Source organism: Clinocottus analis, unplaced genomic scaffold (genome assembly GCF_023055335.1).
Source record: "Clinocottus analis isolate CAN_PGR_092001 unplaced genomic scaffold, fCliAna1.0.p SCAF_20, whole genome shotgun sequence".
Taxonomy (NCBI): Eukaryota; Metazoa; Chordata; class Actinopteri; order Perciformes; family Cottidae; genus Clinocottus; species Clinocottus analis.
Window position 1 is genome coordinate 1,831,057 of NW_027175932.1, and position 12,703 is coordinate 1,843,759.

A 12,703-nucleotide genomic window follows, 5' to 3' on the forward strand; every position below is an offset into this window, starting at 1 on the left:
GCGTCTTTTTTTCTTCCTCTTCTTCTTCTTCTTCTTCTTCTTTTTTTCCCGCAGCACGGGCCTGTGATACTGAGGCTGAAGGAATTTGCTGTGGATTACTTCTGGACTGAGGCGGGCAGCTTTTGGCAAGGAGCGGGGCCGGGGCCACTTTGAGGATTTAACCAGCAGCAGCCACTGCCGTCCCAAAAGCCCCGGGAGCCGCCCCCGAACACCGACAACACACACACACACCGACAACACACACAGACCGACACACAATCTCATCAAGTCGTACGTCAAGGATTCGTCCAGCGTTTTTTTCTGAGAGATTCTGCCCATTTTTCTTCCTCACTTTAGGGTCAAATCCACCGAACGACATCCTCATCGTCCCGTTTGAGACTCACTCATTGGCCGATTCCCAAAAAAAAGGGAGCGTGAGGAAAAACTGGCGACGCCTCCTCCCTTCAACCTTTTGGACGCCATGCGCGAGAAGCCCCCCCAAAAAACACAAACATGTTCACCAAATGACAACAAAACGGTATATTTTTCTCCCTCCGTGTCACGGTTCCTCGTCCTCAAAGCTTCACGCTCCTAAAACCTCGTCATACAGCAAATGCGGAAGTAGACGGACAATTAAAGTCCCAGCATGCACCATTCAGACAAAGCTTTAGTGTAAAATACTTCATTTTTGTTCATTTTCTAACCGAAGGACACAGTTTTTGGGCGGAAACTCCTTCGTAACGGGCCAAATACATGTTTTATTGTGATTTTAGAGCAAATTTGGGGTTCATTCGACTATTTACACGACTTGAACGCGGGAAAAAAAGAGGTACAGACCTCCGTGGGAGGGTCTACGGTGTTTTAAAGGCCGACTGGTGGGTGTGTACCGGTGGAAACATCTGTGACCTGTCCATCGGCAGTCGACATCCAGGGGATGCCGACGCTTCCATCAAGCTGGTGTGTGTGTGTGTGTGTGTGTCTCTACGTCCGAGCATCCTTGGTCCGGCGTGAACATCTACACGTTAAATCCGTCTCATCAGAAGCGACGAGGAACGAGGACAAAAAAAAACTGTAAGCGGAAAACCTGAAGGATGAAAAAAAAAAAAAAAAAAGAGGAGAGTGGATGAAGGAGTCGGGTTTCAGTAGGGGGCAATGCAAGGCTGCACACCGAGAGAGGCTGCCTGCCTCCAGCGACACACACAGACACACACACACTCACACACACACACAGATCATCCTTAATATCAGCCGTACCGCCGCATTTGCTGCTCCTTTTATGCCGCATCAGTGGTGTTTGTGAAATGACCCAAAAAAAAATACATCATCGTCATGGTCAGCGTTTCCTCGATATCACGGGGAGCTTCGGGGGCACAGTTTTTTTTGGGGGGGGTTGGTGTGTGTGTGTGTGTGTGTGTGTGTGTGTGTGTGTGACACCTCGCAGTAAAATAAAACAGATGCTTTAAGAGACGACTCCGTCCACATGAAGTGAAAGTTGAGACGACGGCGGCGTGAAAGACGGCCGGCGCCGCACGTTGAACTTTCCTTTCCGCGGCGCTTTGACTTCTTGTTTGTGCAAAAAGCAATAAAATGAAAATATATAATGCATTTATTGCAATAAAAGTGACGAACGCGCCCCGCCCGCCCGCTCTCCACATCCAACACTCATCAGCAGCTTTTAATCTCGGTGGAATTAGCATATTCAAATGGTTTTCCTAATGACTTTCATCTGGCGAAAAAAACTGGAAAAAAAAAGAAGGTAATTTCACACGCGGAGTCGCGTTCAACTTGGAGACGGTAAAAGACAAAGATGAGTGCGGGAAGGCGGGGCGTAAAGATACAGCAGCTCGATTGAAACCCTTTTTTTTTTTAATAAGGTTGTTTTTAATTGAACGTATTGGGGCTTCAACTTTGAACCGGCGAACGCCGGGGCGTCCTGAACGCCGCTCGGGAGGAGGCGGGGCTTCAGGCGCCGGTGTAAGTGGCATATCATGGGGGCTAATACCGGGCGGCGACGTGGAGGACGATCGGGCCGCTAAAAAAGCACACGAACACACACACACACACACACACGGATGCATGCAAACTCTTTTGAAATTTGCTTCTTGAGTACAAAAACAATTAAGAGCAGCGGCGCTTTGATGTTCGGCGCCGCCCCGCAGGTCAGGAGGGAGAGTGTTTCTTTATCTTAATTGAAAAAAATTAAATCATTAACCTGATGCCACTGTTTTCTGAATGACAAGTCCTCTGCTTTTTCCTTAACGAAGCACCGAGAGAGAGAGAGGGAGGACATGAAGAGACACGCTCGAGAAGAAAGTAGAAGTGCGAAAAAAAAGAAGACGATTTGAGTAACACAAGAAAAAGAAAGTTTAGTGGGTGTAATTTGATTAATAATGCTAAACGGAGGCTTGGAGGATGTGGGGGGGGGGGGGAACAAATTAGCCGGCACAGCTGGGGAAGGACTCCATTCGGCGGGTATCAAAGGCCCGCGACGCCGCCTCCCTCCTCCTCGCCTCCGTTAGCTAAAATTGAAATTCGGTATCTTGTCACACGAGCTTCAGAAGCGTCTTCCCTTTTTTTATTCGGCTATTTCCTTTTTTTTCTCCTCGTGTTCTTTTTCTCAACCAGCAGCACCTATGTTCTTCTCCCGGTTTTTATTATTATTATTATTATTATTAATAACTGATCGGCGGCCACGAGCAGGATGAGAAAGATAGAGATATTTGTTCGCCTCTCCGGTGAGGAGCTTAAACGTGACTCACCAGGAATCAGCTCCTGCTCATCGGAGAAAAACAAGAAAACATTCTGATGCAATTAAGCGTGGAGATGTGTGCGATTTTTACCAATACACACACACACACACACACAGATAGATAGCGGCTTGGCCTGTGCTGAGATGGGGGATAAGTGTGTGTGTGTGTGTGTGTGGGAGTGGGAGTCAGCTTGTCATAACACATCTAGCGTTTAGCGCGCTAATCGTGGGAGACGACCATGTTGTTTTGATCACCTGTAGTATTACGGCGAATGTAAATAAAAGCTTACACTGGAGGCCTGTCACTCCGGCTGTCTGGGGGAGGGGTGTGTGTGTGTGTGTGTGTGTGTGTGTGTGTGTGTAGGGGGGGACGACGACGACCAAGGTAAGAAAAATCACTTCTTCTTATCTCTTCTTCCTCTGACCTGAAACAGTCAAACTGCGGTGCATGAAGTCGCTGAAGAGGAGAGCCGGTGGAGAGAGAACACACACACTTAGACACACACTTACACACACACACACTTACACACACTCACACGTAATCTCACGGTGGACGATGGAGGGGCTCGGCGTGCCGACATTGTTCTCACATTGTCGTTGTCGAGGTTCAAACTCATTTTATTCACATTTAAAGTTCCAATATTCTCTAAAAAGGAAGTGATGTTAAATTAAAAAGTGATTTTTTTTTAGTTTCCATCATTTAATCCCGTAAAGGATTCACAATGACACAAAGAAAAGTGAAATTCAAGAACAAATATTCAATATATTTATGTTTCTAGTGTAAATTATTATTAATATTGAATTATCTGCATATCAATTAAATCAATTCATTGTTTAGTTGTTTTATATTCCAACATTTCATTTCCTAAAGTCCATTAAATTTCTTTCTTTGTTGAACTAAATGTAATTTTCACATTTGAGTTTCAATATCTGGCACATTTTGTTTGTTTATTGACTTTCATTGATTTTTAAGACTAATTGTTGCTTCTACTTTTGTCGTAATGATAAAAGTTTTCTTTGTTTTAAAGATTTGTTTTTGAACTTTTAACTTTTACATTTAGTTCATTTTCTGTTTAACTTTATTTTAATCTTTATCTTGGAAAGAAACTCGTTCAGTGTAAAGAAATGACTCCACAATAATCTGACTTTATAAATCATATTTTGACATATATGTAAGAAATACACCAAAATCTGATTTAAACATAACAAATGCACCTTAATCTGATCTATGGGTTAAAAAAATACACCATAATCTGATGTACACAAACAAAATATTTTGACATATATGTAAGATAATCTGATTTATGCATATAAAATACACCATAATCTGACATAAATATAAGAACTACACTATTATAATCTGACATATGCATAATAAATACACTCTAATCTACCTTCAGTGTAACAAACAGCGTCCAGCTCCGTTTTAATCTCCTCAGAAACCGTCTCATATGTTTTTACAGTAACGACAGCGACGTCTGAAGTAGAAAGCTGCTGATCGATTGATGTGAAACACACGCAGCATCTTGAAGAAGCGGTGTGTGTGTGTAGGTGTGTGTGTGTGTGTGTGTGTAGGTGTGTGTGTGTGTGGGGGCAGCTGGGTTCGTTAACTTTTGCCCTGCACCTGTGTCTCACACAGTTTCATCTGCGGTTTAACACACACACACACACACACACGCAGTACAGTGTGTGTGTGTGTGTGTGTGTGTCGCAACAGTCACCTGAAAGACCAGCACAGACCTTTCAACTCTTTCCCTCCTCAAAGGAACCATCTGCCGTCTGAAAGACGGCAAGAAAAACAACACACGACATGTTTGGCTTTCATTACCAACATTTAGAGCTTTTCTTTCACAAAATAACACAATTAGTGCGATGCTAATCCACTGAACGCGCCTTTAGTTTGTGTCCTGTAATCCGACTCTGGCGTGGCCACGCCCACAATTTCTAGAAAGTAAAGAAATGACTCGACTATAATCTGATTTTAATGTAAAGAATACACCATAATCTGATGTGTGCATACAACATGTTTTGACATAGAAATACACTATAATCTGATTCATGGGTTGAAAGAACACACCATAATATGATGTATGCATACAACATATTTTTGACATATATGTAAGAAATACACAAAATCTGATTTAAACATAACAAATACATCATAATCTGATATATAGGTTAAGAAATACACCATAATCTGATGTATGAGTATAAAATACACCATAATCTGATGTATGGGTTCAAAAAATTCGCCATAATCTGATTTATGCATATAAAATACACCATAATCTGACATAAATGTAAGAAATACACTATTATAATCTGACACATGCATAATAAATACATCATAATCTACCGTTCGTGCAACAAATAGCATCCAGTTCGGTTTTAATCTTCAAAAAAAGTCCTCCAGTGGAACTTCCAATAGTGCTCGTCATATTTATTTTTTTTTTTTTTCCATCCGATGCTACAAATAACAAATAGCCGACGTGTTTGGCTTCCATTACCAACATTTAGAGCTTTTCTTTCACACAATAACACAATTAATGCGACGCTATTCCACTGAACACGCGTTTACGTCCCGTAATCCCACATCCGACTCCGGCGGGGGCCACGCCCACGACGTTGGCGACTAATATAATGACTTTATAGACTGGGCTAGATTATGCTTATTCGTCCCGGTGCATATGAATATGTCATCTCTCGGGCGAAAAAAAAAGCTGTGGATTGTGCCGGCGGCGAGGCAACAGGATCCCTCTGTCCGCCGTCTTTCACTCGCTGAAGGATTTCATACAACACTTTGCAACCCGCCGTCTTATTTTCTCCCCTTTTGAAAAGAGAGGGAGTCTTCTTCTTCTTCTTTCTCCCCTCTTCTCTCCCCCCACCCCCCTCTGTACGGGTTTAACTTTGGCTATTTTCAAAAAAAAAAGTAAATGTGTTTCTCGGCTGCTTTCAGTCTGAGCCGCACAACTTATCTCCCTCTTTCCTCTTTGTTATTAAATGCAGTGAGCGAATGATCGGCGTTTCTCTGAGGGACGGAGAGAGAGAGGCAAGAAAAGAAGAATCTAAATGGGGAGGCACACTCCCTGCATTACCATAAAAAAGGGGGGAGGAGGTGTGTGTTGTGTGGAGAGAGAGAGTCGGGTGGTCGCGAGGCTTCTTATCAGTTCACCAACAGGAGAACGGAAATGATTAACATCTAATTTAACCCAATCTCCTGCTCAATAGGCCGCCATTCAAAGGGACGCCTCTATATGTATTTAAGAGGTAATCACTGGTCGGACCCCCCCCCCCCCTCCCCAACACACACACACACACACACAGCTGACGCCCTTTTGTGTGGCGGGATGACACACAAACATATTTCCATCTGAAAGGCGGGCCTCGCCGGCTGGATTTCTGAAGCAGAATCGCTGGTGTTATTGTCGGGTTGTTTGTCGTGGTAGTTGTGTGTTTGTGTGTGTCTGTGTGTGTGTGAGTTCAAAGGCATCTGTGTATGTTAATGCTGTCAGGGTCTACAAGTTAGTGCTGCCTGTCACTAGTCAATAATAAAACCCTTAAATGGTTTCAGTGCAGAAGAAGTGGGCGTAACCCATTGGTTTGTCTTCTATACAACCAGAGGAGTCGCCCCCTGGTGGTCAGGAGAGAGAATGCAGCTTTAACACATGAAGCATAGACTTCTATACAACCAAAGGAGTCGCCCCCTGGTGGTCAGGAGAGAGAATGCAGCTTTAACACATGAAGCATAGACTTCTATACAACCAGAAGAGGAGGTCTCACACTGAATGAAAAAGAAAATCACAGCAATTTCTTACTTAAATGCCAAATGTCATGTATCTCCATCCAATAGTTGTTTAAAAGTTTCACTTTTCAGACCGATATCCGTAGAATATAACCTGCTGCTAGCATTAGTTAAATCTTCCTCTTTGCACACAGCAGCCTTCGTGGTTTAAATTCATAACATGTGTTATATCAGGTGGTATCAAAGTGACGCAACTTTTGTCACAATCATATTTTATTGGCGAGACATTCGCAGCGTTTGAATTCAACACCCTGCGAGTGTTGAAAGTGGACCGATCCAAAAAGCAAACTCTTTCATCCTTCTGTCTTTTAAATCTAGCAGAAGAAGACTTTCAGATTAAAAAAAAAAAAAAAAGAAAGAATATATATATATAATATATATATTTCTCTTCAAAGATTGCCCGGACAAAATGCAAGGATAAGTGAGAATGGAGTGTGAAGAGGAATCCGGGCGGCTTGAATGGAGATGAGAGAGTCTGTGTGGAAGGTGCGGCCCTGAGCGGCGGGTTAACCCTGGGCGAAGCCAGCGCTTCATTAGGGGGAGGGAGGGGGAGGGGAGGGGGGAGGGGGGGAGATCTCTCCGGAGCTTTCTATCAGCACAGATTACATGCATGTGGACGCGGTCAAAGGCAGCGAGGGAGGGAGGGGAGGAGGAAAAGTAAGTGTAAAATAAAGAAGTTGGAAATCAAAAAGAGGGTCATGTGCAAATCTGGGCTATAGGGGGTGATGACAGCTTTTTGCCTCACACCTGAGCTGTATTATGCATTCCACAACCACACACACACACACACACACACATCTACGCACACACACGGTGACCGGTGGCAGCGGGGTTGTGTTGGGTTTCTCTGACAAGGTGAACTTCACGCATCGCGTACATGATATATAACTCCAGAGTGGCGAACAAAGGCGAGCCAGACAGAGCGAGAAAGAAGGAAAAGGGAAGAGAAGAGGAGCACTTCTCCTCTTTCTTTCTCTTTCTTTCCCTCTCTTTCCGTCTGCTGCAGGTTTTTTGTGTTTTTTTTTTGGGGTCTATTCCTGGACGATGACAAAAAGCAGGAGGAAGGTGACCTTGGTTTGGTAGCACAGGGTCAAGTCCATTCATCCGCCACTTCAGATCCTCCTTTCTTTCTCTCTCTCTCTTCTTTTAGTGGCTAAAAGCAACACAAAAAAAGAAAAAGCAATGCACACGTTGTGTCACAAAGCTCAGCGATGAATGAAATTACAGCGTGTCCAGAATCCAGGATCCTTCACACGGACGTCTACAACCTTTTTTTTTAAGGTTTATTCCTTCTTCTTCGGGTAAAAACTGTCCATTAACCAAAAAAGCAATTTCTGCGGGTGTGCGCCTGGCTGCTCCGAGGGTTTCCCGGGCCGAGCTAATAGCTAATGGCTAATAGCTAATAGCCTTTCATTACACGTTCTCCTCCCCAGCCAATTAGAGACAGGTCCGTGGCCGTCCGGCCGCCGACACACACTTTGATCAGCCCGCCGCTCGCTGACACGCGTCTAATGGCCGTACAGTAGCTGCACACACACACACACACAGACACACACATGCTTACAGTGCTGCCACACGGTTAAGAATGCTGAGCCAGAAACATGAGTAAACACAATCGTTTTTGTGTCTTTTTTTCTCAGTCAAACAAGACAACAATCAAATGTTTCCGCACAAACTCGTTGAATCTCGACTCTTCTGAACTTCAAATATGTTTCATATTAATATTTTAAGACACACACACACCTAAACGTTGTGTATTTTAGTTTAAATATTACGTTGTATCACGCGGGATTCTGACGAGTGAAAGTCCCGTCAGTTTGACGCGACCGTCCACCTTTTAAATTTCACTATAAACAATAAATATCTGCATTAAAAAACATCAAAAACACCCTGTGAGCCCCAACAGAGGCCTCAGTGTGTGTTGTATGCACACATGTAATCACACACACACACAAACACACACACACACAGCGACCCCGGCTCCAAAAATGACAAAACAAGCCCTGTAATTAGCAAATTAGCCTAAACTGCGGCTTTAATGCCGTCGCCTTTCTTCTGCTCTCAGAGGGTTTTCTGCTGGTCAGCAGCCGCACATTCCTACCACACATCAAATAGTTGTGTGTCTGTGTGTGCGTGTGTGTGTGTGTGTGGTGACTCAGGTGAGTCGCTCCCGTTCCTCCCGCCTCGTTAATCATTTACAGTATTTATTGCCTCACCTCAGCCGACCTCTGACCCCGCGGCCCTCAGACAGGATGCCAGCCATCTGAAGCGTGACTGCAGGGGAGCAGACGGCTTCTGCTCAGCGCCCCGCCGGACCGGCCACAAGGGGGCGCCGCCCGCTGGAGACCGAGCAATGAAGTTATTAAACAGAAATCACAAAATGCTATCTGGTTTTGTGCACTCGTAAAACAAGGAGGCATGTTGCGTAAAACAAAACAAGTGTGCTTGTTACGTAAAACAAGTACACTTGTTGCGTAAAACAAGTATGCTTGTTATGTAAAACAAGTGCGCTTGTTATGTAAAACAAGTGCGCTTGTTGCATAAAAAAAGGACACTTGTTACGTAAAACAATGACGGTAATGGAAAGTTAAACAGCAGCCTCCTTCTTCTTCTTCTTCTTCTTCTTCTTCTTCTTCTTCTTCTAGTTCTTCTTCTTCTTCTCCTCCCACTCCTCCTTCTTCTTCTTCTTCTTCTTCTTCTTCTTCTTCTTCTTCTTCTTCTTCTTCTAGTTCATCTTCTTCTAGTTTTTCTTCTTCTTCTTCTTCTTGTTCATCATCTTCTTCTTCTAGTTCTTCTTCTTCTAGTTTTTCTTCTTCTTCTAGTTCTTCTTCTTCTTCTTCTTCTTCTTCTTCTTCTTCTAGTTCTTCTTCTTCTTCTCCTCCCACTCCTCCTTCTTCTTCTTCTAGTTCATCTTCTTCTAGTTTTTCTTCTTCTTCTTGTTCATCATCTTCTTCTTCTAGTTCATCTTCTTCTTCTTCTTCTTCTTCTTCTAGTTCATCTTCTTCTAGTTTTTCTTCTTCTTCTTCTTGTTCATCATCTTCTTCTTCTAGTTCTTCTTTTTCTTCTAGTTCATCTTCTTCATCTTCTTCTTCTTCTTCTTCTTCTTCTTCTTCTTCTTCTTCTAGTTCATCTTCTTCTAGTTTTTTTTCTTCTTCTTCTTCTTCTTCTTGTTCATCTTCTTCTATTTCTTCTTCTTCTTCTTCTAGTTCTTCTTCTAGTTCTTCTTCTTCTTCTTCTTCTAGTTCTTCTTCTTCTTCTTCTTCTTCTTCTTCTAGTTCTTCTTCTTCTTCTTCTAGTTCTTCTTCTTCTTCTTCTACTAGTTCTTCTTCTTCTTCTAGTTCTTCTTCTTCTTCTTCTTCTAGTTCTTCTTCTTCTTCTTCTTCTAGTTCTTCTTCTTCTTCTTCTTCTAGTTCATCTTCTTCTTCTTCTAGTTCTTCTTCTTCTTCTTCTAGTTCATCTTCTTCTTCTTCTAGTTCATCTTCTTCTTCTTCTAGTTCTTCTTCTTCTTCTTCACAAACAGGAAGTGGACGCCGTGACTAAGAAGAGGGACTCGATGCGTTTCAGCGTCGCCGTGTTTACAGGTGATAAACTGTGTCGGGCAGAAGGCGATGAAGTGGACACGCAGAGCGTGATGTTGCATCGTTGGCCGCGTCTATTTAACCGTACACATATTTATGCAACAACAGCGCAGGTGGAAAGCAAAAGTTTGTTGTCGGCACACAACATTAAAGCTAACGGCGACTTAACTGGAGACGAATACTATCTTGTGTTGTGGGACGGAGTGTTTAGACACAAATACTGAGGCGAGGATGGAGAAGAGAGGGGGGGGGGGTCGTGTTCCTCGTCTGTGTACAGGAGGATTCGTAGTATTTTTAGAGGTACTCCAGCTCAATGGGTGATTTTCTAAACTCCGCGTCCGACAAGACGCGAAACGCCGAAAAAGAGTTTGAGCCGAAAAACACGAGTGACCGTCCAACTGGAACAGTATTAAATTACAATGCATTACAGGATGTGGTGGTTGAACTAATTCTGATGGAGGAATTGCTTCTGTTATTACACTGACACACGGCGAGAGTCATGCGTGTGTGTGAGTGTGTGTGTGTGTGAGTGTGTGTGAGTGTGTGTGTGTGTGTGAACGCGAAGAAGGAACCGGGACAGAAGTGAAGAGATGGATTTTATTTTCTCGACACACAAAGAAACACGTCGCTGACGGACTAAACTCTGATACTTCTGATTTTATTGCATCAGTTTCTGCCCTTTCAAAATAAACTCACGTGTTCACATTAAACATGCAGCTTCCCCTCGTTGCATACTTACAGTGTCTTTTCAAAATAAACATCCTACAAAGGTTTACTTAGTTTATAGGTTTAGTAAGGGTTTAGGCAATAAAAGCACTGGTTACACTTAGGTTACAAGGGTGTAAACAAGTACACTTGTATGCTGTTGTGTAAAACAAGTACGCTTGTTATGTAATCAAGTACGCTTGTTATGTAAAACTAGTGCACTTGTGTAAAAGAAGTATATTTGTTGTGTAAAAGAAGTACACTTGTTGTGTAAAAGAAGTACAATTGTTCAGTGTAAAAGAAGTACACTTGTTGTGTAAAAGAAGTACACTTGTTCAGTGTAAAGAAGTACACATGTTCAGTGTAAAGAAGTACACTTGTTCAGTGTACAGAAGTACACTTGTTCAGTGTAAAAGAAGTACACTTGTTCAGTGTAAAGAAGTACACTTGTTCAGTGTAAAGAAGTACACTTGTTCAGTGTAAAGAAGTACACTTGTTCAGTGTAAAGAAGTACACATGTTCAGTGTAAAGAAGTACACTTGTTCAGTGTAAAGAAGTACACATGTTCAGTGTAAAGAAGTACACTTGTTCAGTGTAAAGAAGTACACATGTTCAGTGTAAAGAAGTACACTTGTTCAGTGTAAAGAAGTACACTTGTTCAGTGTAAAGAAGTACACTTGTTCAGTGTAAAGAAGTACACATGTTCAGTGTAAAGAAGTACACTTGTTCAGTGTAATATCAGGTACCACATTCCTTGCAGGTATGCATTCATTTCTATTCAGTGTCTCTTTGTCTCAACATCTTCAACGCATGAGATTCTTTGAGGGGAAACACCAAATACTTGTGATGCTTTTGGCCGAGAGCGGATCATATTTATCACAAGATGAAAAGCAGCGTTTCATCTCTTCACCGCAGGTGAAACACGAGTTTCACCTTTCTGTTGACAAACCAAACCACTCGTCACCTCACAGCAGTTTGAGGAGCAAAACTTTCTTTTTTTGTGTAACCCTGTTCCTCCAACACAACGGCAGTGAAGTAAGAGTTGAAATAAAAGAGCAAGTGTGTGTGTGTGTGTGTGTGTGTTGAGGAATGTCAGGTGTGTGTCTGTAAAGCCGGTGTTTATGTTCGTACCCTGGTCAGCCCCACAGGTATGTTTCAACCACAACATCACCTCCCACTGACCCCCCTAATGGATAAGGTGAGCAGGCAGTCAGCGGAAGGGAGTGACGCCCCTAAAACACACACACACACACACACACACACACACACACACACACTGAAGGGCCACGCTCCCCAGCTTGGCAACTACAAGCCAAAATACCGCCATTAATCTGAAGTCGGACACAAACCTGAAATTACTGCCTCTCAAGACCGGCGGAGCGTGTCGGCCGTGTTTCTGCCCCACTGGCAGGTATGAAGGGAAGAGGAAGGGCGTGAATGAAGGGGGGAGGAAGAAGAGGAAGAGGAGAGGAAGAAGAGGTGACTCAATGAGGGTGGAGAATAAAAAAAAGCAGAATCGGAGAGGGCGGGGGGCAAATATAAATCAGATTTTGAGGTATTTCATCGTGGAGGTGAAGAAAAATGTGTTTGTTTGAATTGCCACTCACCACACACACACACACACACACACACACACTTCCCTGCATCCACACACACACGGCGATGATTACCATACTCCATATTACTGGTGTACAGATAACTGCTTGGCTCCCATGGGCCTGCCAATCCACTGTAATCCCTCAAACACTCTGAATTTTCATTTCAAACAAAAGCTCAACTGCCAGAAGACACAAGGAAGCATTCTGTCGCCTCCTCTGGTTTCCTCTCTCTCTCTTCTTGTTCCCTTCCTTCCTCATATTCAACCACTTGTCCCCCCCCCCCCACCCCTCC